This window comes from Accipiter gentilis, chromosome 7, assembly GCF_929443795.1.
Source record: "Accipiter gentilis chromosome 7, bAccGen1.1, whole genome shotgun sequence".
NCBI lineage: Eukaryota > Metazoa > Chordata > Aves > Accipitriformes > Accipitridae > Astur > Astur gentilis.
In genome coordinates this window covers 6,626,960-6,654,262 of record NC_064886.1, presented here as the reverse complement: position 1 = coordinate 6,654,262, position 27,303 = coordinate 6,626,960, and the positions used below count along the sequence as shown (strand labels likewise).

The following is a 27,303-nucleotide window of genomic DNA, read 5'->3' as shown; positions in this document are numbered from 1 at the left end:
TGTCAGCCCTGCAGAAAAGACCCTGAACGCATCTGTACTTGAACATGTTAAGCCCTTCCCTAGCACACTGTATTTTAGTTCCTGTGTAAGAGTAGACAGAAGGGATGGTGGGTTATAATCCATGCCAGACGTGGGCTCTGCCCTCTCAGTCCTTCCTGGTGCATATGGAATGAAGGAGCTTGGCTCGGTGTGAGACTGATAACGGGAGGGAGGTCTTGCCATGTGATTAGACCAGTTCACTGTAAACACCTAAGTTGCACAAGTGGCTCAAACTTTGATCTTTTTGTTGTGGAAAAGAAATCTGAGACTGTGAAACCTGCCCTCAGTCACAAACAAGGAGGTGGACATTACTCAAACCCAACTGTGGAAATGTAAATACAGTTAAATGTGATCAAAATGGAAAAAACACTTCTTTTTTCCCCATCCCTTTCTCCCTGGCGTACAGGGTCTGCTTTTACCAGGGGCTCCTATTCTGACTTGCCTAGCTCTGTTCGTGAGTGGAGGCCCCAGTCCCACACCTGAAACGCCCAAATCCAAATGCTCCCAAGTGCTGTCTGGGATAAGGTTTAAGCCACAGGTGCAATTAAGCTTTTAAGTGGTAAGCCTATTTGGTTAGGGGCACACCTAGAGCCTGCAACAAGCTGAGAGAAAAATGATCAGTCTTTCAAACTGACAGGAGGTTCCTGAAATACTGCTGGAAGGGTTAAGAAGAAGCTGCAACATTCGTAATTCTCCTGGTATTTATTGTAACAACTCTCTGAACAAGTTCTCTGTGGGTGCATCTGGCTGCCCTAGTGAGGTGGGACTTGATTTTAATTACAAATCTGGTAATGGATTATCAAAATGATGGTGTTGCTAAGGCCCTCGGCACACTTTTCTTAGTCCTCTCTTCTTTTCCTCCACCCCCTCGTTCCCAAATCTGCAAAAAAAAAAAAAAAAAAATCTCCAAATAATGCAGCAAAAGGAGAAGTTTCACAAGAGTGTAGGCTGTTAGCCTGTGGTCTCTTTTTCTATTGGCATTTGGAGCTTTGATTAAATTGTTAGAGGAAAAATGTCATAGCAGTTTGTCCAGTAAAATGCTGTGAATATTTTAAGATGCAAATGTTCATAGGCATTCAATGAGCATATGAAAAATGCTGGATGTGAGACTTTAGCGATTCCTCGAAATTCTGATTTCTTTGCACTGTGTCATAGCTTTGTTGTTATAATCATTAGGACAACATCAGAGACCTTTGTTTTGCATAGGCTTGAGTTCTTGGGCAAGGATTTTAAAGTGGAACATTAAGACGTGTTAGTGAACATGTCCTAATTAGTCTCTCACCTTGGCTGCCACATGCTCAAAGGCTGTGAGCCTTACCTACACTATGCCTCTCAAACGCCTTCAATGATACAGCATTTTATCCTAGTCTAGACAAAGTCTTAAGGGTTACATTGTCAACTAATCAGTCCTTTTAGTGGGAAAACTGCTTTCCTTCAGGATTGTTTCTCTGCCTGCTTTTTCCTCCTTGCTGTCTCCTTTCTCCTCCTTCCCTCTGCATACCTTCCCTGCAGCAACTCCTGTTCCATCTGCTGTAATGTAAGCATTAACTATTTAATTGCTGATTAGGAAAATCTCATCACGTGGGCTTTGGAACAATATTGGAGTGGGAACAGAGGAGTGGGAGGCAGAGGAAGGATATGTGTGAGTTCCCAGTTCTCTATCACAGGCTGACCTGGGAGGTCATTAGTCATTGTTGATGCCATGAGGGTGTTTAACGTCTCTTCAATCTAATGGGTAGAACGACTGAATGGGATTTGGATGTAACTGAGTCCTAGTCATCTTTTGCTGCTGGACTTGCTGTTTGACCTTGAGCGAGCGAGGCCTGGCCTTTCATCCCTTAAGTGGAAAGAGGGCAAGTACTGTAGCTAAGTGCTTTGAGGTTCTTGAATGCAGAAAACATATTCATGCAAAAGACTAGTTGCTTTTCCTGTATAATATAATACTGTGGGGTTTTGGAATTTTTTTCTTTATGCTTCTGCACCAAGTTGCACGGAGTGAGATGAGAAGCTGGAGGAGATCTGCAGTTCTCCAAGCAGTGAAAGCCCTTTCAGCTCTATGTTCCCAAGCAGCCATATGGGGGCTTTTACCCAACTGACTTATCTCCTTGTGTGATGCAAATTCAGCTGGTGGCCCCCTTCTCTCCCCCTGGCATCAGCTATTCTAAGCATTCTTGCATTATCAGCATTTCAGCTCCTCTTTGCACTTGCAGTACCTAGTTGCCACAGTCAGATGTAGCCTGTAGTATAATATTTGTGAAAATTCAGCAGACTCCTGGGGGACTGTGGGTGATGTGGGGAGAGAAGGTGTGCAGGTGGACTCTGCACCCCACATAGTCAGTCTCTGCTCTGAGGACTTTTTGTGGCTAGTCATAATTGCCAGTTTCTCACTTGGTTTTGCAGGACCCTGAAAGTTGAGTTGGAGATGGCAATTGGATCTTTTCCTTTCTGTCATGAAAGGACTGCAATATTTTGATAATTGGGGAACTAATGAAATTGCCATAGTAAAAGACAAGAAAATGGTATTCTTAGCAATTAACAAGGGAAAGAATTTTAGTCAGACAGAAACTATCTTCTCATTTGTATGGGGAGTTTATTGTTAGCAGATGTTTAATTTCCGTAAGCAATTAATACTTGGAAAGCTTAAAAATTACTTGTATACGTATTAAAAACCCTTCTATTTTACTTCAGTCAGGGAGTAGGCACTCACACAATGTCTCCTTAAAGACCCCACAAACACCAGAACTGGCATGCTTGATACTTTCAAAGAACAGATGGGTCTACGTGTAGGAGAGCACAGAGAAGAGGGTAAGTGTATATATGGGCAGGGAATGGAAATAAAGGCAAAAAATACCTTTGAGGAAAGGGACAAAAAAGCCAATATACTTCTCATGCTGCCTGCCTTCATCACAAGCAACCCCTACCTCCTCTCCCCCATCCCCACCTCAAAAAAAAAACCCCAAACAATTCCATTTAGAAAACATCATTGCAGATCACGTGGCAGCTGGCAAAGGCTGCTTGCCCTTCTGCCAAAGACAGCTTAGACTCCTGAAACAAAGCAAACTGGGTTGAAATTCTAGGCATTAAAAAAACTAAAGCAGCTGCCTCCCTGACATCCTGGGTCGGACTCTGATTTCAGTTTCACTTCTGCTAGATCTTAGGTAATGTCATTGCTACGGTGTAACTGAAATGAGAACTGGGTCTGCTAATCTTGACATTGGGTCACCCACTGGTAATCCATTTGTTATCTCTGTTACATTTGTGGGAGCACACACTCCCACTCCCTTTAGACTGCAGTAATTTATTTGGCCTATTTTATGTCTGATTGTCACTTGAAACTGTACCTCTTGCCTGTCAGCAGCTGTAGTTGTTTTGCTAAGTGACTATCTAAAGTGAGACTTCCTTGTGCAAATGTGTATTTTAGACACTGTCACCAGAAATCCAGTGGTTCTCCTCTCTCCCTACCCCTCCCGTCCCCTTCAGCTGTTTAGATTTCAGGACACATGGCTTAAATGAACGTATGCTCGGAGTTTGCAAAATGGCTTGGATGACAGGAGAAATCGGATCACACAATGAGAGTTCAGAACCCAGCCACCAATTGGTACAACAGGAGTCTGCAACTCCCTTACGCTCATTATTGTCTCGGCTTAACATCTAGCAATGTGCGTTTCTCACGTCCCCCTCTGAAAAATGGTAACGCAATTGAAATGAGCAGGCGGAGGAATGTCACCACCTCCTTTTGAGTGGCTGGGCTGTCAGCCTCTGTTTTCTGTGGTACCCCCAAGGGCTGTGGGTATCGGGGTGGAGAAGGGCCTGCACACCTCATTGTGCCTTCTTGCTTACGCTGGAGAATCTCCAGCTTATCCTGCCAGTGCAGTGACTGCATGTGGAGGAGGGGGAGAGGTTGTGTTGCAACCTCTGAGAAAATTAGTTGTCTCTATTTTATCTTTTGCAGCTGCAGCACTTTTTTTTCCCCCCCTCATCACCCCCCCCTCCATGTGAGTGGTATGTCTGAACCATATCCTTCAAAACCAGTTTTCTAAGCAGATTAGATGGGTAGCAGAGACAGCTATGCAATCAGGCAAAAATGTGCACTCAAGCCTTCATTTCGTGCAGTGGCCAGAGCAGTAAGTGTCTACCACCTGGATTCTTTTTCCTTCATTCTCTCCTTTTCCTGTTATTCTGCAGTGCTGTGGTCTGTTGCTGTTGTAGACTGAAACAAAATGCTCATTCTAGTCCTTAATTATATCAAAAATAGGGAGGGGAAGGAAGTTGGGTTCCATGCTAATACTCATTAACATGAAACATAAAGCATGCTCCCTGGCTGGCATGCTTCACCATGCAAAGTGACATTTGCTCCCTGTAAGTGTGTTGAAGGGTAATCTGGGGATTATTCTCAGGTCCTCTAATACCAATCCTCCCCTGACTGGTCTGGAAAACCAGTGTCTAAGTTTACTGCTCCTCTGAATTCAGTATACTCTCCTGGACTGCCACTGCATGTGAATTTGGTCTCTTGCTGCCCCATACCCTTCATTGCTCCCTATCAGTCTTGTTGCATGCTAGGAATCCGACAACAATGGTTTTCACCTGCTTTGAGATATCATGACATCTCTTAAGCATTGGTATTGGTTTCATGCCTGGTCCCTTATAGGACAATGACCTGAATTTAGGATTAAGCTCTCCAGACAAGTTTGGAAACCTTATGGCTTGTTCAGTGTGGGTGGAAAATGGGGATAGGTTAGTGGGCTGAGTGGCAGACCTGAGGAAAAGAGAGTTGAGTAAGCTTTGCCTTTTTTACAAGAGAGGGAACAGAGTAAAGTGTCCCAGGAGCCATTTATTGCTCCTCTGGAGGAGAGGAAGGAGCCCAGAGCAAGGCGATCCAGAAATGCTGTTTACTGTGAGTTTGGAGAAACACAGTGGATGAAAAAAGGAGGGAGAGAACTCATGATAAAACTAGAAAAGAGAAGCTGGGGATTGGGGTTTGGGGGAAGAAGAGAGATGGAGAGAAAATAAACCCTTCATTTCCCATATAAGGCATGGAGAAGGAAAGAAAAGAGAAACTAACCTGAAGACTTTTGTGTGCTTTATGGGGTAAGAAAGAAGCTACTAGAAGCCCAGACCATCAAAATTATATTTGAAATATTGATAGAAAACTGTGCTTTAACATGTTGGCACGATACACATGATTATCTTCTGCTGATCCCTCAAAAGTAAAGAATTACCTTGAGAAGAGGAAAAAATTGCAAACAAAAGAAAGACTCAATCTTACTGGCATAAAGGGGGTGAAAAAGTGGGAGGGAAGCTGGTTGGATGTGTCAACCACAAAAGCGGTGAGATATGATCATAGAGAATTCAGGTTTTAAAACGCAAGGAAATCATGCAGAGATATTTTTCACACTGACTCGTAAACAGTGTCTTTAGATGTGCAGCATTGTCAAATTTACCCTTGTTACAGGGGCAACTTACAGTAAGTTCCCACCAAAGCCATATGCCATCTGTTTGAATTACTTAGCAGAAAGGTTTGTCTCCTTATTCCCCTTCTATTAGATGTGACAGATTAATGTCTTTGAGGGCAGATCACTGTTAGGCTAAATCTTTCTCTGGTTATGATTCCTTATAACTATAAAACAGTCACAAGGTTATGGGGTTTAAAAAGAGAGGTTTATTGCAGTTTCCAACACTGAAACTACAGGCTAAGTGTCTCTCCTTTTCCTTTTTTTCTAAAGTAAATCAAAACCATACATGCACTTGCACTCTACCTTCTCTCAGATATACAGACCTAGGGGTAAGAACACACATTACAAGAGAAGCATTATAGAGTCTACAGGAAAACTACTAAAACAGCTCTCTGAATACATACTAATCCTCCCACTGAGTCCTCTCTATTTGTTTTAAGAGCTGTTTGTTGAGCATGAGTTGGTGGCACCCCTAATGTTTGGGGCAGAACTCGGAGCCTTCAGCAACTCCACCAGCACTTGTTTCTACCCAGCTATCACAGAAGCCGTGTCCATGCCTCGGCTAGAAGCAGCAAGGGATCGACCATTCAGACATCTGTTGCAAAACCTCTAGTTCAATACTTGTCAGGCTCTCTCTAAACTAGTTGTTATACTCGGTTGATGAACTCAATCCTACAGTCCTTGGGTCACAACAGGAGCTGTGTAGGAGGCAAAGGGCAGCTGATATTGCTATAATTAAGTTCCCTGCTGGAGAAATTTCTTTAAGAGTGAGCTTCGTTCACTGTATTATTTTTAAGACAGTTTGTAAGAATGCTACTGGGTCAGTAGGAGACTGATTTGAGTTTTTCTTTGGAGTGGCTTTTTCAGCGAAAAATACACTTTTTTTAAAATAGAAACATTTTTTTTCCAGAAAAGCCCAATTCTAGATTGCTGATCACCTGTAAAATTAATAAACTAGCTTTTTACCAGAGATTTTGCATTGACCTGTCTATACTACCTGGACGGGAATAGCTCTTTGCTTTGCTTTTCTTTAACTGGTCTGAAAGGCTTCACTCAGAATTGGTTCAAAACAGTGTTGGATTCCAGGTAGTCCTCAGCTGCTCAGAGAGCTGTTGTCTGATGCACCCATCCTCTTCTGCTGGACTCCAAGGGCCTCGGCCTTCCCATATGGTGTTACAGCTCTCCTGGAGACCGTGCTGTGCCACGAGACACCTCAGTGTGTGCTACGGGAACTGCCCCAGAAGTGAGACCAGGGTTATCAGGCTGCCAAACTGCAGTGTCTGAGTCAATGCAGCATTGTGGGAATAAAAGCAGTTCAATAGTGTACTGACTCAGAACAAAATTTCTCGGGTCAGGTCACCAAACCAAAATGAACCAACTTTGGTTTCAGTAATGTAAAAATATTCCATTTCAAATGACAGAAAGTGCACTGGTGTTCACAAATAGGTTTCTCTTTTTTTTCTTTTTTTTTTTTTTAAACTTGTGAACTTCCGTTTTACAAAGAGTCTCTAATTTCAGTTTTTCTCCCTGAATTGGGATGAAAGCGAATGTTGAAATACTGGAATTTCTTCCTTTCTGGTGAGGAAGCAGCTGATGAGTATGAGCAACCAGTTTCAGGGTTAGGACAGGTGACTCTGAAGACCTGTACACTGGAGGACAGCAGGTGATGGGGGGCAGATAGGTGATGAAGGGGAGGGGAACACACAGGCAGAAGGAGGGAAGTAGGAGATGGGAATGAGAAGCAGCAATGAAGGCTAGAACAGAAGAATAAGGAGGAGAGAGCAGAAGTTTCCACGCGGCTCCCTGGGCCGTAGGAACTGCTACATTTTTGTGCTGTGTTTTGCTGTTGGCCATGCCTAGCTCAGCACCTTCTGCTTTGCTGACTGACCGGCAGACATGCAAGCTGGTGCTGCACCGGGAGCGCCTGTCAGAGCGAGCTTGAAGCATTTCATAGAGAGGGCAAGAGCTGGGTGAGGTGGAGCTGGAGGTTCACACCAGTGCACAACCAGGCAGTGCTGCGTGGTTTCACTTCTGCTCATTGAGCAGTTGAGTCTTTCCATGCTAATTGAATGGGGGGTGAACGCAGGACCAAAAGATGAGCGTTTCTCAGTTCTCATGCAGGCTCTGAGCAGGGCGTTGCAGCCCTTGCAAGTTAGAGAATCTCTCTGCCGCTAAGTCTTTTTCTGCACAGTACGAAGAACAGGAATATACCCTTTTCTGGTGTGACTGGGAAGGAGCGCTAGTGACTGTTCCTAACACACTGCAGAGTGGTTTTCATACTGATGCTTTTATTATTTAACAACTTTCTTAACTTTAAAAAAAACAAAAACCAAACTGATACACTCCATCCATCAGCAATGCCCTCCAGGAATGAGTAGCTAATTAGAGAGCAGGACTTGTGAAAAGACAAACCCGGGTTATGCACAGAACAGGTTTCTCCAGTATTTATTGCCTATGTTACTGGCCAAGCTTCCTTGTAAGTAATAGTCAAATAATCGGCCTGGGTCCTTTTGTGAATGGTTTGAGTCTGTGTGGTCCTCCTTTGTTAGAGCAGCTCATGGTTTCTGAAAGCTTCTGCACCCCCTGTTCTGAACGGCAGAGCCTGGTGGCACCAGCTGCTTCTGCCTGGAACAAACATTTGCATGTGACATTAAAAAAAAAAAAAAGAAAAAAAAAGCCAATTTCAAAATGTATTTGTGTTTCCTTGTCCCCTCATTTTTTCAGCCCTTCTTAAAACTCTGGAAATATTTAAAAGATTAATATATTTAGTTTTTACTACAAGCATCTTTTAAACAAGTAAAGCTTGAAGAGGAAAGAGAAATCTTTCCTTCAGAAATAAAACAGCAGCCAGTGTTTGGAAATATTTTAACAATAGACCATATGGGAGTCCCAAACTATTAAGCTTTATTATTCAGAAGGCGGAAAATGTGGTTTGATATTCAATTGATATACAGCATAAATGAGAGCCGCAAACTCGGCTCCCTTGAGCTGGGATTCAGATGTTCTCTTGAATATAATAACTAACGCTTTGGCCTAGTTCCACAGAATGCATCCAGCCTCCTGATCACAAGCCAAGAAACTGTAGGCTTTTTTTTTCCCCTTCCCCTCTTTTCTCCAAAGTACTTTCCTCTCCTGCCAGCATGAGCTTTTGGCCTGAATATAAATCTCCTGATATTAGATGCGTATAGAAAATGGGGAGGATGCTAATAGTGCACAGCAGTAGAGCTGTGTGTGTGCGCCTGTGTGTTTGTTTTTCTTCTGCTTTAATGATAAGGTTTTTCCTTTGTGATGTGCTGTCAGGGGATTACGTTGGTCATCCTAGGTGGGAGCTTCTTTGTTCCTGCTTCACTGTTTGTTTCTTAGTGCTGTGGGAGCAGGTGAACATCTTTTGAGGTTACTGTGAAGTGCTGCCAGAGACCATGAGAGTGTGGAATTTGCTGGAGAGAGAGACTGGAAGTGGTTTCAGTTTCTTTTTTTTTTTTTTCCCCCCTTTCCCCCCCTCCCCCCCCCGATTTGACTTGCATATATTTATAATTGCCCTTTCCCCTTTCTATCATGTCTCTCAATTTTCTTTCCTATGGGGAAAAGAACCCATAAAAGTTGCTTATAAAATATTACATACATGGACTAAGATTGCCTATATGCAAAGGAAGACTGCTAGTTACGCAGATATTGTGATCAAGTAATGGCAGGCTGGATCACCTGCTATTTTTTGACACGGGATCCCTGATTCACTCCATGTACAGGATGGACCAGCTTTGTCAGTGTGAATGTGGGAGGTGTGGTATGAATAAGGAGTTGCAGGGACACAAGAAATGGTCATGCGGGTCTGGCAGTTGAATGCTGCCCTGAATCTGTGCTGTCTTTGTCAGAAAGCTCCTTTAAGATGCCAGAATCATCCTTGGAAATGACTGAACTGTGACCACTGAAACTTTCTGCCCTATGCCCCTCACCAGAACCCAACTTCCTGGGCACAGACCTCAGGTGCGGAAAGTGATGCGGATGGTGTAGTTTAACAGTCAGGCATACCAAATCAAGTCATACTCTAACAGTCTAGAAGCAACCTTAACAGAGTCTGTTTTGTTTCTGTTCCCTTCCAGTAACACGTGCAACATGAGATGGCTTTGCATATATTTTAAGTTGTAGGTATTCAAGATTTTTCTCAGATTTTTGTGCTGCAGGACTTGACAAGTGTCTACAAGTAACTCTTCCCCCAGTTTTGTGACAGACATCCTCAGCTATGTTGGGTCCTATCTTTTCTAGCCTCTCAGAATCTGAAATCAACCAAAGAACCTTCTCTATGGTCTATGGTTTCCCCTGAGTAGGCTAGGAGACTCCAGCATTAAGCTATCTGGCATTTTTTTCTAGAAGTGTGATGAGCCCAAGGAAAAGACTTTCACTGAACGTGTAAGTCCAGGAAAGCCTGTAATACAGAACACTGTAGAGAATATAAATTACGTACTGCAAATGTGAAGTTCAGTTTTGGCTTCTGTCTTTCCTCCATTTCTCTTTTCAGTTGTTCATGATAGCTGAAATTTTCCGTGTTTTTGTCTCAACCCACACACAAGTTTTTTCCTTTGGGGAAAACTGGAGCAAAATCAATTTTAGTGCAATTTTTCAAGCCTCTTTGACTTGCACCTACATCTGTTTGGTGTGGGGGAGTGGAATTTTATCATAAAACGTTTGATTTATTTAATGTATTCAATAAGCATCCAAGATGTGCCAGGTACTTTCTCAGCCCTTTTTGGATGAGAAATCTTGCAAGCTAAGAACTTAATAAACAAAGAAGGTACAGAACTCAAAATTTCCCTGCTGTTAAGGTCTCCATATATCTAAGGAATAAACCAAGTTTGAACAAAGCAGATCCAGAAAATTGTAAAGTACAAAATGTCACATGCAGTACTGATGAGATCTAACATTATAGGAACAACTATTTTTTTATGTATTTCTTGATCCTGTTATCTGCCCAACTTACAACAAACTCAGCTGAGATGTGTCCACGCAGTAGCTCTACTTTCATTGCAATTATGAGTCTGTTTTTATTGGTGAAGCCATTGCTATGATTGTATGATGCTGTACTAAGGGCTCATCTAAACAGGGTCATTGATTCAGACCAAGGTAAGTTACAAATCTGAGCAGAAGAGCTATTCCCAATTAACTTCATCATCCTAATGAAGAGGGGATTGGGAATAGTTAATAAGGAATAGCTGTTCTGGAATAATCCCTTTTTAAGACAAACCCTTACTCTTTCTATAATTGCATTCTAGGAAGCTATTCTGTACTGAATCAGCATGGGATAGAGTGCCTAGAAGACGTTCAGACCAAGCACAGCTAGCGGTGAGTGGGGCAATATACACTGGGATGCCCTATTGCAACTACTGTGAGTGAGCAGAAGAATAGCAAAATTGGTTGCCTGTGCATCTCTCTAGAAGGCAACTGAAAGTATTATATCAAAATCACTGTACAAAGGCCTTTCTCTTAGCAGGGATGAAGTATGATCTGCCTGTTACTGTCTGAGCATTTACTTCATGTTACGGACAGAATGCATGTTTCAACTTGTAACTGATCACAATTTGATTAAATATTGGGGTGTGGAAAGGACTTGTGTGCTTTTTTCCAATGTGTATATTTACATTATTATGTGGGGAGCAATCAATTTATCAAATCCATCTGATTATTTCATAATGGGAAAAGACAATTCGTCAGAGAAAAACTTGTATTGTTTTTAAGATGGAGAGAAAATTAGTTTAAAAGAAATTTTACACAATCTTTTTTTGAGGAGAGCCTACACTAACAAACTAATCAAATAAAGGAAAAGCCAATAATTTATACTGCCATGAAATTTTCCTGCAGCATAAAATTTTGTGCTTGACCTTGCCAAGGAGGATGGGCTGGAGTAGAGATGGTGCTCTTGTGCTTTAATGCATTGTAGTTGTGATATAGTTGCTGTTAATTGATAGTTCTCCTGACTTTTGGAATTCCTCTCTTCCCTTAAAAGGCAAGGTGGCAGCCTGGAGTGGAGAAGCTCCAACTGTAGCCCTTTGGATGTTAATCCACCCTGACTTTCTTAAGCCTCCTACTTAAATCATTATCTTAATGAATCACCATTGCTGCTATCTTCAGTGCTACACAGGAACATGCAAATTTTAAACAGCCTGGGGGAAAGACCTTTTTGTCTGTAAAGTGCTCTGATACTTGCATTTAGATGTTGCCATGATAGGTACCTTGGATACTACTTTCTGCCTAACCCCATGGATAGATCAGGGGGTATAACGTATCACCAGTGTATGCCTGCTAGGTGGCTCTCAGGGCTTGCCCCTGAGAGGAGATGGATATGATTCTGCTACTGACTGTAAGAAGCAGCTTTAGCTCAAGTGGTTGAAGCCAGATAGCTGTGCAGGTTTGTCATTCATCTAACTGCCTGTTGGCTGTGCTTTTCTTTAGCAGCAAAATGACAAGGAGTTAAGGGAGTGAGGATGGGGGTCCCCCCTCAGTTCTGCAGCTGCCCTTCTGACTTTCGGGCAAGTTTCTTCACCTCTTCACTTGACTTTTCTCACAGCACAAAGAAATATGCCATGCAAATGTTAATGTATCAACCAAGTTTTCTCCCAAGTAGGTATCAAGAAATTTGATACAGCAGGAAAATTACCAGCATGTTAGAAAATCTTAAGAACATCTGCTTGAGGAAAAACTGAACACAGCGAAGCCACTGCAAAGTATCTCCAAGACTTTCAGCATTATGTTGTCCAAATTTTTCCTTGAACAGTCAACTTGGCTAGGCATTGAGCTCCACCCACTTCCAGCTCTCCCAGATGATCTCTTGAGAAATGTTTACTTGTAGACGGTGGGTATGGAGAGAGAGCCATGTATAGCTGTTTCAGCTGGCAAATCTTTGCAGTTATTTGCAATACTTATTGAAAGATTTGATTCCTTTATTCATTAAACCAAGAGCTGAGGAAGCCGTTTTATGCAAATGTCCTAGATGATAAGAAGTACTCTTCTCAAATTGCAAAGTAAATTCACCCATTGTCGACTTTCTGTGGCTTAGAAGAAGAACCCATTCTCTTACTATGGGTAACTTTTCCTCGCCAGTAATAGTTCTGCTTCTGGAGCAATGGCAGGATAAATGAGGAAGATACCAGGTGAACAGAGATCCTCTAGTCTCAACTGGATGAGGACCATATTAATAGAACTGAGCTTAAATGCATTTTCTGCAATAACAGTATCCATTGTCAAGTCCTGCTGGGAGACTTATGCACAAAAGAAGCCAGAACATCTATCTCAAGGAGGGCATCCTCATTCTTCTCAGCTAAATCTTCTCTGAAACCAGTTGAGCTGGAGCTAGAGTTTTTAGACTAAGAAGAAATGCATTTTCTTGGCTCATGCTAAAGCTAACTAACATGTTCTCAATTGGTTACCAAAGAAAGGGAATGTGAGCAAATAGTACATGCTGACTTTTTGCAGCTCAAGGCCTGGACAGGAGTCCAGTGAGATACTAACTGCTGCCTCAGACATTTGTGCACATCTTCCCGGACAGCAGCAAGTGACGTAGCCCTGTAACTCAAACTCTTTTTGCTGCTTGATGTAGCTCTGAAAAGACTGCCACTTTCTTGTAATAGTGTTTAAGACACTTTTTGTGAACTGCTTTACAATGATAACTTTTTCTGCTCATTGTGAGCAGGCTGTTGTGTTTTCCGTATTTAAGCTCCTAGCTGGTTCTGATCCCTCGTTGGATGGCAGCATTTTATAATATGGGGATAAATTAAATGGGGAAGCCATCTATTAGATTCAGCACTTCAAGAACAGTCAGAGTAGAGATTTCAGAAGAAACACCAGAAGCGATTTATATATGTGTGTGTATATATTGTGTGTATATTTCAAAAGAGAAATTTGAGGTGACTAACATTTGAGGCTGAGTGCAAAACTTAAATGCAACTTTTTCTCATTCCAGTCTTGGAAAATAATGGTGATGGGTGTGGGCAGGTCTCTGGCTGACTTTCTGAATCGCCTTTATGTCAGAACTCCAGCAAGGGATTTGGTGGAATTTCTCATCCTATTGAGTAAAAGTAATGTTCTATCCCACATTAGTTTCCTTAGGAAACGGAAGAAAAGGGACTCTTCTCCCCAGCACGTAACACACCCAGTGTTATTTTTGCAGGCACTGTATGCAAAATGTTCAGAAAATGAGACATCCAGAAGGAAGGTTTAGATTTCAATATGCTGAACTGGCTTACATTATTCGCCTAGCTTTTGCATGCTATCTTATGCTCGTGGGTAGTACTAGAGTTTTGTTGATGTACAGAGCTTGTTATTTCTATAGTTTGCTCATTCCAATTCAGAGATTTGTAACTACGGAAGTAAAATGTGTCTGTGCTATTATTTTGTTAAGCTGTCTTGAGCTACTTTTGTTAACCACATGTTCACAGGAGTCTGTGTTTGCTCAAATTACCTGCTCAGTTTTCTGGTCAGGTATGCTGAGATGCAGTGTTTCAGCTCATAACTTTGTTTTGTGTTATCTTTCTCATGGCGTGTTACAACTGTCTCCCAGAAATTCTGAAATTGGGGTCAAACAAACTGCTCTGATGTTTTTCCCAGCATTCACTAATTTGGCAGTATTAAGTATTTCTGTATGCTACTAAGAAGCATACAGAAACTGCAGCTGAGCACTGTGACTGACAGTGCTGTTGTGAACAAGTGATACACATAGCACTATACAGGTTAGATGGGTTTTAATTTATCATATCTATCATTAATTTTAAGGGCTTTTGGAACCATGGTAGTTCAGCTAAAAGAAGGCAGATAAGCCAAGCAATTATAGGGAGCAGCTATATTTGGTGAAGCACATCTCTTGGGATTAGCATGGGTTCATGAGGCAGGGTAGTGAATTGTGCATCACAGTGCCAAGTCTGATTGATCCTTCAGGACAGTCACTCATTATATGGGGACACCTGGGAAATTTCTTAAGACTGGGATATTCGCTGGGATAAGCTTAAGAAAGTTCCCTTGGTTGCTCAGTATAGATTTTAATGCAACAATGCTTGCCCCTGCTTATTGGGGAGAACCATGTACTTTCTGCTTCTCTGGCTTGTGGGACTTCTCGCTGGGCGTACAGGTGAAAGAAAGTAGCTGTGAGTGGCTGCAAATTGCCATGCTTTTGGGAAGACTTTGAGAGGGGGCGGAAATGGCAGGGTTTGAAAGCTGTGAGTTTGACTGGCTTGAATTGGGTAAAAAAAAAATTGAGAGATCTGTGGCAGCAGTTGCTGTGAGATGAAAAAAAATTGTCGCCTGTCACCTCAGCAGACTACTTAAGAGCACTATCTGATGGGAGTCCCCAAAAAGGTCTTGCAGAGAGACTGATGGCCAACTGCGAGGAAGTGCTGGACTCCCTGAAGAATCAGCAAACTCTGGATGTTTACCCAACCTGGTAAACCAAACAGAAACCATCAGTGTGCTGCTACATAAATTCATGGTGTGCCAGTATCTTAAACACTATGCAGTTCTGATAAGGTAGTGGAAGGTCCAGAGAAGACCATCAAAGATGGGTCTCAAGTCAGTCGAAGTAATTTCTCTTGCCATAGAGAAGAGATGACTTATTATAGAAATTGCAAATGTTTCATACTGTAATGAATGGGGTGGGAAAGGGGAGTAGGGAGTGATTCTTCACGGTTCTTGTGTTAACTAAATTGATTCAAGAGGAGGCACTCTGTCAAGCAGCAGTTACCATGTGAAACTCATTGCCAAAGGGTGTTATGGATAGAAGAAGTCTAAACAGATTGAAAAATCGATGAAGGACGGATAAGTTCTTATTAAAAGTGATGGCCTGGATGCAACCTCTGGATCAGGAGATCTTTAACAATGGCACAGGGTATAAGAAGGGAAGGCTGCCTGTACTCTGTTTCACTGCTTTTCCTCCCCCACTGCCCCTGCTGCTTTTTTTTTTTGGAGGGGGGAGGGGGGGGAGAGAGGAGGGCTATTCTGGCTACTCCTGAAGAACAGACAGCTAGACTTTTGCTCTTATAATATGGCTATGTTTATAGTACAAAACTAGAAAAGAAACTAGCTACACTGCAGTGCAGGGAACCAGTTTTGCCTTGCAGCCCACAAGTAACATAAAGCACACTGAAATGAAGAGAGTTAGGAGCCAACTGCCTCCTAATACCTTAAAAATGTGTGTATTTATAAAATGCCTCTGTAGCCTGCTTTCTTTATTAAAATTCTGACTTAACAAAAAGCTGAGCTTGTTAATGAAACTGTGAGTCACTACAATGTTTCTAGTTATTTTTCTTACTTTCTGTGTTTAGTGCTATAGTTAGTTGGGTTGCCTGATAATGTACCTAATGAGCTGGCTTAGGCATTTTAACTCTAATAGTCGTGCTACCTTGGGCTGGAAGCTGAGGATGGCTGCCCTCCACAGAAAGGACTGGGGAGCATGACAGGGAGGCAAGAAGCAGCAAGTTGGGAAGGAGGCTGAAGAGGAGGGAAGATATTAAAATCTCTTGTATATACACAAAACCAGGAAAGTCTAATACGGAACAGGTCTTATAGTTGTGACTGCAGTGGCAACAGTCAGTTGGTATTTGGGAGGTGAAAAAATCAGTTTTACATTTTGCTAGATGATTGTACTGTAATACAGCAGTGCCTCCTGGCAGGGAAAGCAATGTAATGTAAAGCAATACAGCGTGGAAGAGCAGTTGGAGAGCTGTCAGAAGCTGAGTAGCTTGGAATGCTTCCACGTGAACTTGGGAGCAAGTGAGCTCGCTGCAGCGTGGCATTCCCCTGCCCTGAGGAGGAGCACGGACTGCAGCACGAGCATGAGTAACGCACCTTACAAACAATGCAGCTCAGCTCTTTGGAGGAGGGCTACGAGAGGCTTTTCTGTGAGAGTTTCTTTCTTTTCTTGGGAGATTTCTCTTCCAGCTCACAGAGCCCTTCTGAGCTCACATGCCAGGCAGCCCTGGGGCAAATGAGTTTGTACCTGGCAGCTGTCATTGCCTGGCACACCTGAATACTCAAGGGCACGGGGCTGCCAAAGGAGTAGCAAAAGTTTGGAGCTCTCTAAAGCACAGGTCTGATCTGATTGGGCAAACAAGGAAGTAATGACTCTTTGTTTTGATTTTTTTATCAGTTTGTATTTCCAGAGAGCTTTGCTGCATGGCATTGGCTTTTATTCTAGTTTTTAGATGTTGGATATACTTGGCAATCTTACTTGTCATTTTTAACCCTCCCCCCTCTCGCTGCCCCTAGCGTTTTCCTTCCCTTCGAATCCCCTGCCTCACTCTATGTATTGCTACTATAAATTGCTTGGGATGATGGGTCCTGCTTCTTGGAGCCTCTGGATGCTATTAACAAGTAATTGCTGGAAAAGCTTGTTTAAACATCAAAACCCTACATTATTTTTTAAATTGCCCTTTGAGGTGGCTGAAATGCTACTGAAAGATTACTTTGCTTTAATACTGGACAAGGAACTTTATTAGGTAAGGGAAATAGTGTTCTTACTAAACTATTTCTGAGGTACCAAGTCATCTTCCTTTTAAAGAAGGGATGTGTATTTTTACTCCCCCTGCTCGGTTCTCCCCCCACATCAGCAAACTGATGTTTATAGCAAGGAGCAAAGAGGTTTTACTGGCTTTATCCCTTCAACACATCCAGACTTTGTTTTTTCAAAAACCTGTAAGAATGGAACAATTCATTTTGCATGTTTGCTATCTAGCCACAACTGCTAAATTATCCAGGGAGAGTCTATCAACATCCAAGCTACATATATGAGAGTTGTCCAGCATGACGTAGGACCAGGGCACTGTGTCTAATATACTACTACTTTTCCTGTTGTAATCATATCAGCCAGATTACTGGGTGCTTAACCTGTGGTCATGGATGAGCTTGAACAGGATACTCCACCATTCAGAAAACAGTAGCTACATGCATGATGCGCCTCTCCTGGTTAAGATTGCTGTAAGATTGGCTGAAGTGCAGCAAGTCTTGCTCAAAATGTAACTGAGGTGTGTTCTGTCAGTGGCAATTATGAGTCACCGTTAACCTACTAGCAACCCTTGGATAATCAGGTGAAATTTTACATTTATTTCACATACTGAAAACTGTTAGGCAAGCCTCCTCATAGGATAAGTGTCTCCCGACTTTAAGAACAAATGGTTCATTTTGCTCTGACGTTCATGCAGCCACAGGGACACAGTAAATGTATTGACTTTTTATTCCTTTCTACTCTTTCATGTACGTGTACACACATTATTACAAGAAAGGAGCATGTGAGCTAATAGCTGTGCCTCATCACTTAATGAAGCATTTGCTTTAAAGAAATGACACGGACCTTCTGTGGAGGCTGTAGAAGCAGTAGCTAGGCTGCCTAGGTCTGAGCCCCAGCAGGCAAAAGGAAAGACTTCATTTCAGGTTTCCTAAGCTTGCCAGGCAGCCAGGGCGGTGCTAGCAATTACTGTGTGAATTTTATAAATGGAAGTGCTACCTTGGGAAGGAATAAACAAATAAGGAACTTAGTGCAGAAATGGTTTGAGAAATGTCATTGATTGTGAAGACAAACATGAACTGGGAAGTAGCATGGGAGGGTTTCATGAATACCTCTTTCTTCTGCACTTTTCACATAAAATTGTGTCTGATCAGGTGAAGATCTGACTTCTGTTCCTCTGTCATCTTCCTGATTGCAAATTAAGCTTTATCTTTTTACGTTTGGCATGTGTATTAAGATTTTTTTGGGGAAAAAATCATTTCTCTCCAATATAAACTGCTAAACAGAATGTGGAGAGACACAATCTCAGCCTCTCAGTACGTGTGCCACAGAAAGGGAAGCAGAATGCATATTGTAGGAAATTGATATGTGCCTCTTGCTTTCATGGTGTGCGAGGGTTTCTCTTTCTCCACTGTTGTTTATTTCCATTTGTGTTTTTTAGTAGTCTTTGTGTTATGAATTTGTGGGATATTGAGCAAGAGTCAAGTACATCGTAGATATAGTGGCTAAAGGCTACTGAATTGAACAATCTTTTTAATACCTAGGAAGAAATATCTGCTTGAAATTACAATAGCTGCCTTAAACAATTTTCATAGATCTTAGTGAGTTTGGGTCTGTCTTTATTTGGGCACTACTTGTCTTCTGCCAAAGGTTTAAGGAAAGACAGAATGCTCAACTGCAGAAAGTCTGTCCCTAAGCATGAGGAACAGGAGTCTGTAAGAAAGTGCTTGGCTTTTGATAGATGTAGCTGCTTTTGCAGGGAGACCTTGAGGCCATTTTTGCCATTTTTTTTTCTTTTTCTTTTTCTTTTTTTTTTTTTAATTTGAGTTTATTTAATGCAGTAGAGGATTTCAGTTGAGAAAACAGTGAAAGCTTAAGAAGCTTAAGATGCTTGTTTTCCTTTTCCAAGCTGGTGAATAAGAACTAGATATAATGGGAGGCAAATATCTGGTAGCTCTAGATTTTGAAGCACGAGGCAATGAGAATTCAGCTTTAAATCATCAGCTACAGCTCACTTCTCTTTTTATTAAAGAGTTTATTTTAAATGTTGAACATGTTTGGACTTAAAGGTTTAGTATGCTTGATAAGAAAATGAAGTCAGAAAATTCTCAATGGATGGTTACTTTTTGAATTTTCAGGCAGTATGATTCAAATGAGAAAAATAAAATGTCTGTTAGAAGTCATTGGCTGTTTATTAAAATAACAAAAGGAGGAAAAAATGTCAGCTGGATAAATACCTGTAAAATAGAATAAATGTTTCAACTGGAGATAGTGCAGCTCTCTGGTTAGCAAAAAATAATACCAAATTGAGAGCAGACTATATTTAGTTGCAAATCAATACGGCTTAGTAGTTACCAGCCACTGGTCATCCTTTATGAAAATAACTAGAGTGTAAATGTAAAACGAGATTAAAATTGGTAGCTTTAAATTACTTTGATTTAAATCCACCCTTCCTCTACCATTGCATGCTATCTGAATAAATAAATAAATAAAAGCACATTTAGCTGCTGGCATGGCATTGCCATGTCTTTTCCTGTACTTGCTATGACGTGATACACAGATAAAGGAAACTCCCTCTCTGTGTTCATATACAAAGTCACTAACATAACACTTGGTCCCTTTTTTTTCCCCTCCCCTTCCTCTGTCTCTCATCTCCATTATCCTCCCCCAAAATTTAAATGGGCAAGTGAATTTCGAATTTGTCATGTTTTACATACTTCTCAAGGTGTGTGAGCTGCCTCTGAAGATAAGTGCACCTGGGCTCCTATTTTCCTATATATTTGTATATTTTATACAAACTGCAAGAGAGCCCTAAAGAAGTTTTTCTTATTTTACTCCTAGTCATGTGTTTGGTACTGTAACTTCCAAAAATTAAATTAATTGTGACCTTAGAGGCAGACAGTCCAACAGCGAAATAGCTTGTAATTTATTTGAACTCTGAAATTCCACTGGTTAAAATTGTGTAAAACTTTCCAATAATTTGTTTATATATTATTTTAAGAAAAAACCACCTTAATTATGAGTCTGGTTCCTCAATAAAAAAGGATAGCTATCTGGCTAATCATTGCTATTTACTACTAGATCACTAATTTTTTTTCTTAATGACAGTAGAATTTTGCCATTTTCCCCCATAAAACTTCTTCAATTATATAATGAATGTATTTGATTTAAGGGGATGCTCTCTAGGATTTTATACCCCAAGACAGGCATGTCACGAAATAGCTGGAGGTTGGTGAAGAACCTCAGTTGGATTAAATGCTTGCAAGTACGGACAAGAGTGGGAGTTGAGCATTTAGATAGAAGCCTGTAAAGAGTTCTCTTCTCAGCTGCTCCTATATGAAATAAGTTATTTTGTTTTGCTCTCACCTAGAAATTCAGACTTTCTGAGTCGTCAAAGAAAATGGGTGTGCTGCTGTCTCCCTATGGGAACACACAGCTCGCTTTGGGTATACGGAGAGGTTGCTCAGGAGACCTGGTTTTCCCAAAGTCTGAAACTTGTTTGTGGAAAAATGAAGAGAATGATTGCACTCCTGTACTAAATGTGGGGATTTTCTTTAAATGGGTTCTTAAGTAATTGTTTCTGCATTCGATGTGTCACTAAGGTTTCTGGAAGTGCACATCATGTATATTGCACAGTTATGAAATACAGCTGGGCCTTCATTTGTCTGTTGGGGACACAGACCTGCTCTTGTGATTTGGTTTCAAGTTGCTCGAGAAAGATGTGACAATGTATATTCTAAGATCTCATGACAAATGTGTAAAGTTCAGTGCTCTTACCAGGCTGGCTGCTAACTGGCCAGGAGGTCACTAACGCTGCTGTTGGCAAATAATAAAGAAAACGTAAAGATGATAAATCTTGGTTATGGGGGACTGTTCAACATTTAAACTTCTGGTGTCTGAGAACATGGCGTGGCATTTGCAACAGATGGTTGCTTGATAATCAAAGACCCAGTGTGATAAATTGTTGGTTAAAGAGTAAGAGTTCACCTGGCAGTTAATCCTGATTTTTATCGCTATGGACTTGAGACCTCTTGAAAAAAAGAAATGCCAGTAGTAAGAATTGTACATGTTCCTAGGGGTAGACGGATTTGAGGGCTTTGGGGTCCTGCTCATTTGTTTGAGAATGAAGTATCATGGAATGGCCTTATTCTGCACTCATTGGATCAGAGATGGCCAGTGAGATGAACAGATGACTGGGATGTAGATATGTGAGAATTTCTCTTTGCTTCTGACTTGTGCTGGACTGATGAGTTGGGGTTCATTGAACCCGCTGTATCACTCAGCCCTCAAGCAGTTATAAAGCAGAGGTGGACTGAAACAGTTCTACCTACGCCACTTCAGAAGAACGTTTAGCTTGGCACTGCCTTCATACCTGACGGCTGCTTGTGGTGCCTGGAGCTATTTACTGTAGGGATGAGCAGACAAACCTGATGTGTGCTCAAACCTGGAAATCTGAATTAATTAACCAGTGAAATAACTTACGGATGTGGTAGATTCCTCATAAATTAGACTTTTCATCAAGATTGGTGTGTGCGTTCTCACTCGTGTACTGTCTCTCCTAAAAACTGCTGCAAGAATCGCTCACTGAAAAAGGAAGGCACTTGTGCTATTGAGGAGGAATAAGACAGAAGGATTCTACAGGGCCCTGTGGTCCTCCACCTCTGAGGCCATGCATGCTGGTCAGCAGCTTCGCGCATCCGTTGGTGCCCCGGCTCCCTGTTAAGTACTACAAGATGCTTTTCGTGAGATGGGTGGCATGGGAGCGGTTCTTCTTCATGCTGAAGAACACCTTTGTATTGTGATGCAGAGCTATAGCTCAACCAAGTAGCTCTTCTCTTTTTATTATCTGTGCCAGTCACAAAGATATGATGGAAAAAATGCTATTAATGCATTTGCTGCCCTGAAAATTTTCTTGTTGGCTCTTTCAGCTGCTTAGGCCAGCAGCTAGTATCCTCCAAGGCTTAGTGAAGAATTAGGTTGAAATTGCCAAGGGGTGTCTCCTCCTGCACTGACTTAGAGATGTATGAGGCTCACTCTCCTTTGTCCTTCCTTCATCCTGCACTAGCCATATCTGCCTTGTGCCCTGTCAGCATTTTCTGTTTGGGAATGGCTGAGTGGACTTTGCTCTGTTAGCCGTGCATCTTTTTTTATTTAACGGAGATCTTCAGAGTGTCTATTTGGCATAAATCAGTAGAGAATTTGCTGGTAATAAACGCAGAGGAGGGAAAGAAAAGAATACTTGGAGTCCTCCGTTCACTTCTCTTGGCAGTGCCTCGTTCGTGCTCTTGGAGGAGGTCTTTTGCTCGTCCCTGAATTGGTTCAGGCCCCAGAGCACAAATGCTCGGAAGCTGCAGTCGCAGGGTTGCTGTCTGTCTCCAGAAAGTCATGTGGCAAGGGGCTCTGCATGCTGTGGAGAGCAGCTCCCCCCGTGCAAGGAGTTACAGGATACCGCTGGGGGTAGCTACAGCTGGTATGCACTGGTACTAATATAATCCCGCAGGACTGTATCCATGAGACACAAGTGTGACATGTGAGGTATTTAAGGAGACACACCTGTTCTAGGCACAGGCCCGGGTATTGCATGCCTTGGAAATGGAAGGTTTTGGTGGAGCAGGAAAGACTCTCATTTCATCCACAGGAGGGCTTTGCTTTCTTCTTTCTTCCCAGTTTCACATTATTTTATAATTCCCTAATATTAGGCAATCATGTGGCCTGTTAGCACCGGGCTGTTTCAAAGGCCAGTCTAGTGTTTGCATTTGAACTTTTTTTACCTTGGTGTGTGATTCTACAGTGATTAGCAGGAGAGAACAGCTTCTGGGCTGAGTGATGGTTTGGGTGTAACTGCTCCCAAGAAAGGGCAGAGAATTTGGAGAATGTCATCTATGTTTGGGGCTGGGTTTTTCAGTCCTTTAGATAATTTAGATTTTATGTTGTGTTTACCTGTATTTTTTATTATAAGGCCTCTGTCTTGCAATTTGCAGCAGTAAATCACATAACAGTGGTGTCATCTTACCAAATTTTGTACAAAAATATTTTGTCCCTTTGGTTTGAAATCTCTGTGCATCTTTCCCTCTCTCCTTCCCGTCTGCTCCCCCATCCCAAAATCTGTTGTGAAATGGCTACTTTCCATACAGAGGAAAAAGCAAGCAAATGCAAAATAAATTTCATGGTGTGTAGTATAAAGAAATTAACTTGCTTAGATTTTTATCTCCTTCTCAAGTTAATCTGACACTTGTTTGGCAGAAGATCATTTTTTTTGCCATTGAAAAGGGGTTGTATTAAGATGGAGGAAAAAAATCGCAGGATCTGTCATATGACTTGATTCCATCTGTCTGTCTTGTCTTTCAAGTAGAATGGAAAATTTTCTCTCAAACTTCTTTATGTGCCTTTTTTTGATGTTAATGTGGAATCTCCTAGTTTGCCTTGGTCTCACTCCACATGCCCCCTCTTTCCATGGATTCCTGCTCTTGGTGAGCAGTTCTTGTTGGTTTGGGATAGCTTCCAGGATTGGGGCCAAGATTTCTCCTGTACCTGATAGACTGTTGTGTGAAAATTCAGTATGCCTTTTTTTTTTTTTGTTGAACTAATAATGGCTGGTGGAAATAAGGAAGAGAAGATGAGAGGCATGTTTTACTCTAGGACCTGGTTAGTTTGGGCAGTTAGGTATTTAGGGGGAAAGGTGATTATTATTCCTTTCTATAAAAGCTCTGAATTCTGCGTGGGGTGGACTGGAATAACCAGACCCTGAGGGGACAACAGATTTTCCTTCTCGGAAATGAAATGTTGTTGGCAGGGGAGAAGATCCTGGGAATGGAGATTCCTTGGCTCTAGCCTCACCTGGCCCATGGGGTAGGCTTACTGTGAGCAGGTCATTGACCCTTATGGCAAGGGGTTATAAATCCAAATCTTGTTAATCCTAACCTGAAAGATGGCTGCAGTGGAAAGAGCCTCGTCGCCTGCATGGGTGAGCAGAGGTGCTGACCAAAACCCACAGTCCTCTTTAGTCCCTGTATGCTGGCATTCACAGTTTGACCAGCCCCTAAGCCTCAAATTATTTTCCTTCCTTGTGGGCAGACACATTTTTGTACATATGAATGTGAAAATACCTTTGATTATGATACTAAGAAGCAGAATATCTCATTGTAAGGGAAGCATCATCCTCCTCTAGCTGTGGTGCCTTCCAGGCTGGCTTTGTATCTCTGCACATCACCACATTTTGCTGCACAGACACAACCTAAGGTAGACGTGGCCTCACTATCCTTGGTAGCTGGTAATGGTGGGTGCTCTCCCACGCCTGTCCCTACTGGATTCTCCCAGAGTTAACTGATTTCCAACCAAAAACTGAAGAGATTTATTCTGGCTTGTTTGGGGGGGGGTTGTTTGGGAGGGTGGCGGGATGTTGTGCTTAGTGGGGTTTTTTGTTCCTTAACTGCACCCTGCAAAATGTCCCAGCTGAGTTGTTTCTAAATACTGGCATCTCTAGGGAAGGGGTTATAAATTGCTAATTTAAAGCCTGCAACAGGATAATTAACTAACCAGTTTGATGTAAATGGCTTAATGGGGCTTTACTAGCCCCTTTGAACTTAAAGTAGCACTAAAAAGTAAACTGTAAATACCTTCAAGGAAAGTACTGGCATGCTTGAATGCGGGGCTGCTTGGTTGTAAGGAGCAAGCCTGCTCGACTTGTCAGGAATCCAGTGGCCTGTGTGACCGCAAACATGTCAAGGGGGTGAGGGCACCAACCAGGCACCCCTTGGGGAAGACTCTGCAACTACCCTAGTTCTTCAGGAAGCATATAAACTCTGATATATCAGGCTTTCAAACCTGCCCTGCCTGCTTTGGAAAATTTAAATCGCAACCTCAGTTTAAATACAACTGTAATGAATTTCATCAGGATTGAAGGAGAAAAAAAAACCAACAAAAACCCTGAGGGGGAGGCAGCCACTAGAGTCCACCCTAATTTTCCTGGAGTTGTATTTGCATTAAGGTCTTTTGGCAAGTCCAGGCAGAAACACTTATTACAGTTTGTTTCAGAAGACCTTGTTACCCACTGAATCTGCTGAGACAACGTACTGCAGCCCTGCAGCAGATTCCAGTTTCTGATGCATTTGGGGGACTTTCGGAAGAACCTCTGAACTTTCATTCTTGTTGGGCTGTTACAAAATTCCAAGGGAGAAAGTTAACAATTATTAAGCATCTAGAAATGGAGATCATTACAAAGAGGAAGCATCTTGCATAGTTAGGCATTGATTTCACTTCTGACTATGCAAACTGGGGTGTCGGAGAGGAGAATGTCAGGCCCAAAGGCAGGCAGGAGTATTTCCTTCTGTCCCTCCCTCTGTGGGAGAGAAGCTCCTCCTGGTCCGAGCGCTGCTCTGCTCCATCTTCTCATTGTACATGCACCACGCAGTGTCAGAAATAATTCGCAAGAACTTTTTCTTCATTGTTCCTCTGTCTTACCGCCATCTTTCCCCTATTGCCAGCAGCCTTCCTGGGTCCTGGAGGATGTTTTGGAGTTTGAAGCGCAATCCTCAATTACTACTGTGACCTCTGACACATGGGATTTAGCTTTACAGCCAGCTTTGATGAGTGTTCCTGGTCCTTGGCTATGCTTTGCCGCCTGCTCTGTTGCACTACCCCTGAAGACCATGAGGCTGTAAGGATGAGCCAGACCAGGATGAGGGCAAGACCTAACCTTTTCAGTGGTGGCCCTGACTTGGATGGGCTAAAACAGATCATGATGCCTCATCATCTGCAATGATGGATCTATTTCTCTGTGGTTTGTTTTTTGGAGTTTTTTTTGTGTGTGGTTGGTTTTGGTTTTTTTTCTTCCAGATGGAAAAATAATGGGAAATAATGTACCACTGGCAATGTTAATGCTGGCTTTAAGAAAAAGAAGCATAAAAGCACTGAAGTCTGTTGTAGAGGGCAATGATGCAGAAGTGCTACATCTTATTTTAAAAACCATGCCTGACAGGATTCAGTCCTGCACTCTAATTCTTCAGGTGTCTATGGGCCCACTGTACACAAAGATTAAAATGCTCTACGCGGCCTTTAGAAGCAGAGGTAATAACATGGCACTTCTTCGCTCCTACATGTTGACTGAAGAAGTTGGCACCATGGCACTACGTGCTTGCTGTGTGTGGGTGGGTGCACAGTGCAGGATTAATTTCGGGTTGATTGTGTTGGCAGGGATCTGTCAGCAGAGCTTGCCCAGCTGCCTGTACTACGCTGTAGCTGTTAATACTTCACTTTTATGAGCACTAACCTAGATCACATATTTTAAAAAAATTAAAAATGCATGTGCTATTAGAGAGAGAGATATTTGCAAGCAGAAGAGCTCTACACACATGCAGTGTTGACGGCTGGAGACTCCCTTCAAGGAACGCCAGAACACCTTAGCGTGCCAGCTTTGATATCTTGGCATCTGACTGGGAAATGCAAATGCTCAATCTTAATCCATCATTCCCACATGCTGACACGTATCCAAGGGGAACTTCTATGAACGTCGTTGTTATTCCCATATAATTTCAGCTGTTTCTTTGCTTCCCAGCACCACCCCGCCATGTGTCCAACTGAGTGCAGTGTCTTCAAGGCTTTTTATCCCAGATCTTTTGGATTTGTTTCTCTCATGGGGACGCAAAAGGGCATTAGCGTGCAGGTACAGCCGAGGAACAAACCCTGTGTGTGGAGGAGGTGGGGTAGTTTTTATGAGGCTTTTCTCTTTCTAATCCCGCCCCCAGCAACAAACCCTTCTGCAGATTTTTAGATTCCTCACTAAGTCCTTTAAATAATATGACAAACTAAAAACCAAAGGAACATAAATGCTTTTTCATACTTCCAGGAAAATAAAAATTAAGTTAAAGAAAAAAGTCGATTGTAATATCCTTTCTTTCACATGAGAGGAGGTCAGAGTTGGGACTCCTCTCTGAAGTTCTGGTGTAATTTACATACCTTATAATAACCATACTTTTGCCTTTTATAATTAAAGGTTTATACAAATAATAATAAAAAATACATATGAAGAAAGCTAGCATGACTAAGAATTTCTACCGTGCCATTCATCCCATTGAAAGACCCAAACTCATTGGTCATTTTGGGGCACCTCAGTAAATTTCAGGACAGTTATTAGCCCTGCCTGAAGCTTTGCATATCTCTCAGTGACCCAGTCTCTTCTGGGGGGAAGAAGTCATATTTGCAAGATGGCAAAGCAGAATTTATTTTCTCAGCAATCTCACTATTTGTTATGAATAACTGTCTTTAAAAAAACCCCACAATAATCCCCTTTCCACTACATATTTTGTTTTGAAACCCACCAAACCTGACACCCAT

General features: G+C 42.1%; 1 protein-coding gene across 1 annotated transcript in view; it reads left to right on the top strand.

Annotated features, from left to right (window-relative positions):
* The window catches only part of HIC2 (HIC ZBTB transcriptional repressor 2), a 74,650-nt gene that overhangs the window by 30,450 nt on the left and 16,897 nt on the right, over positions 1 to 27,303 (top strand). Inside the window, exon 2 of the mRNA XM_049805653.1 lies at positions 10,760 to 10,829. The gene's annotated coding sequence lies outside the window, so the exon portion shown is untranslated. The remainder of the gene's footprint in view (positions 1 to 10,759; positions 10,830 to 27,303) is intronic.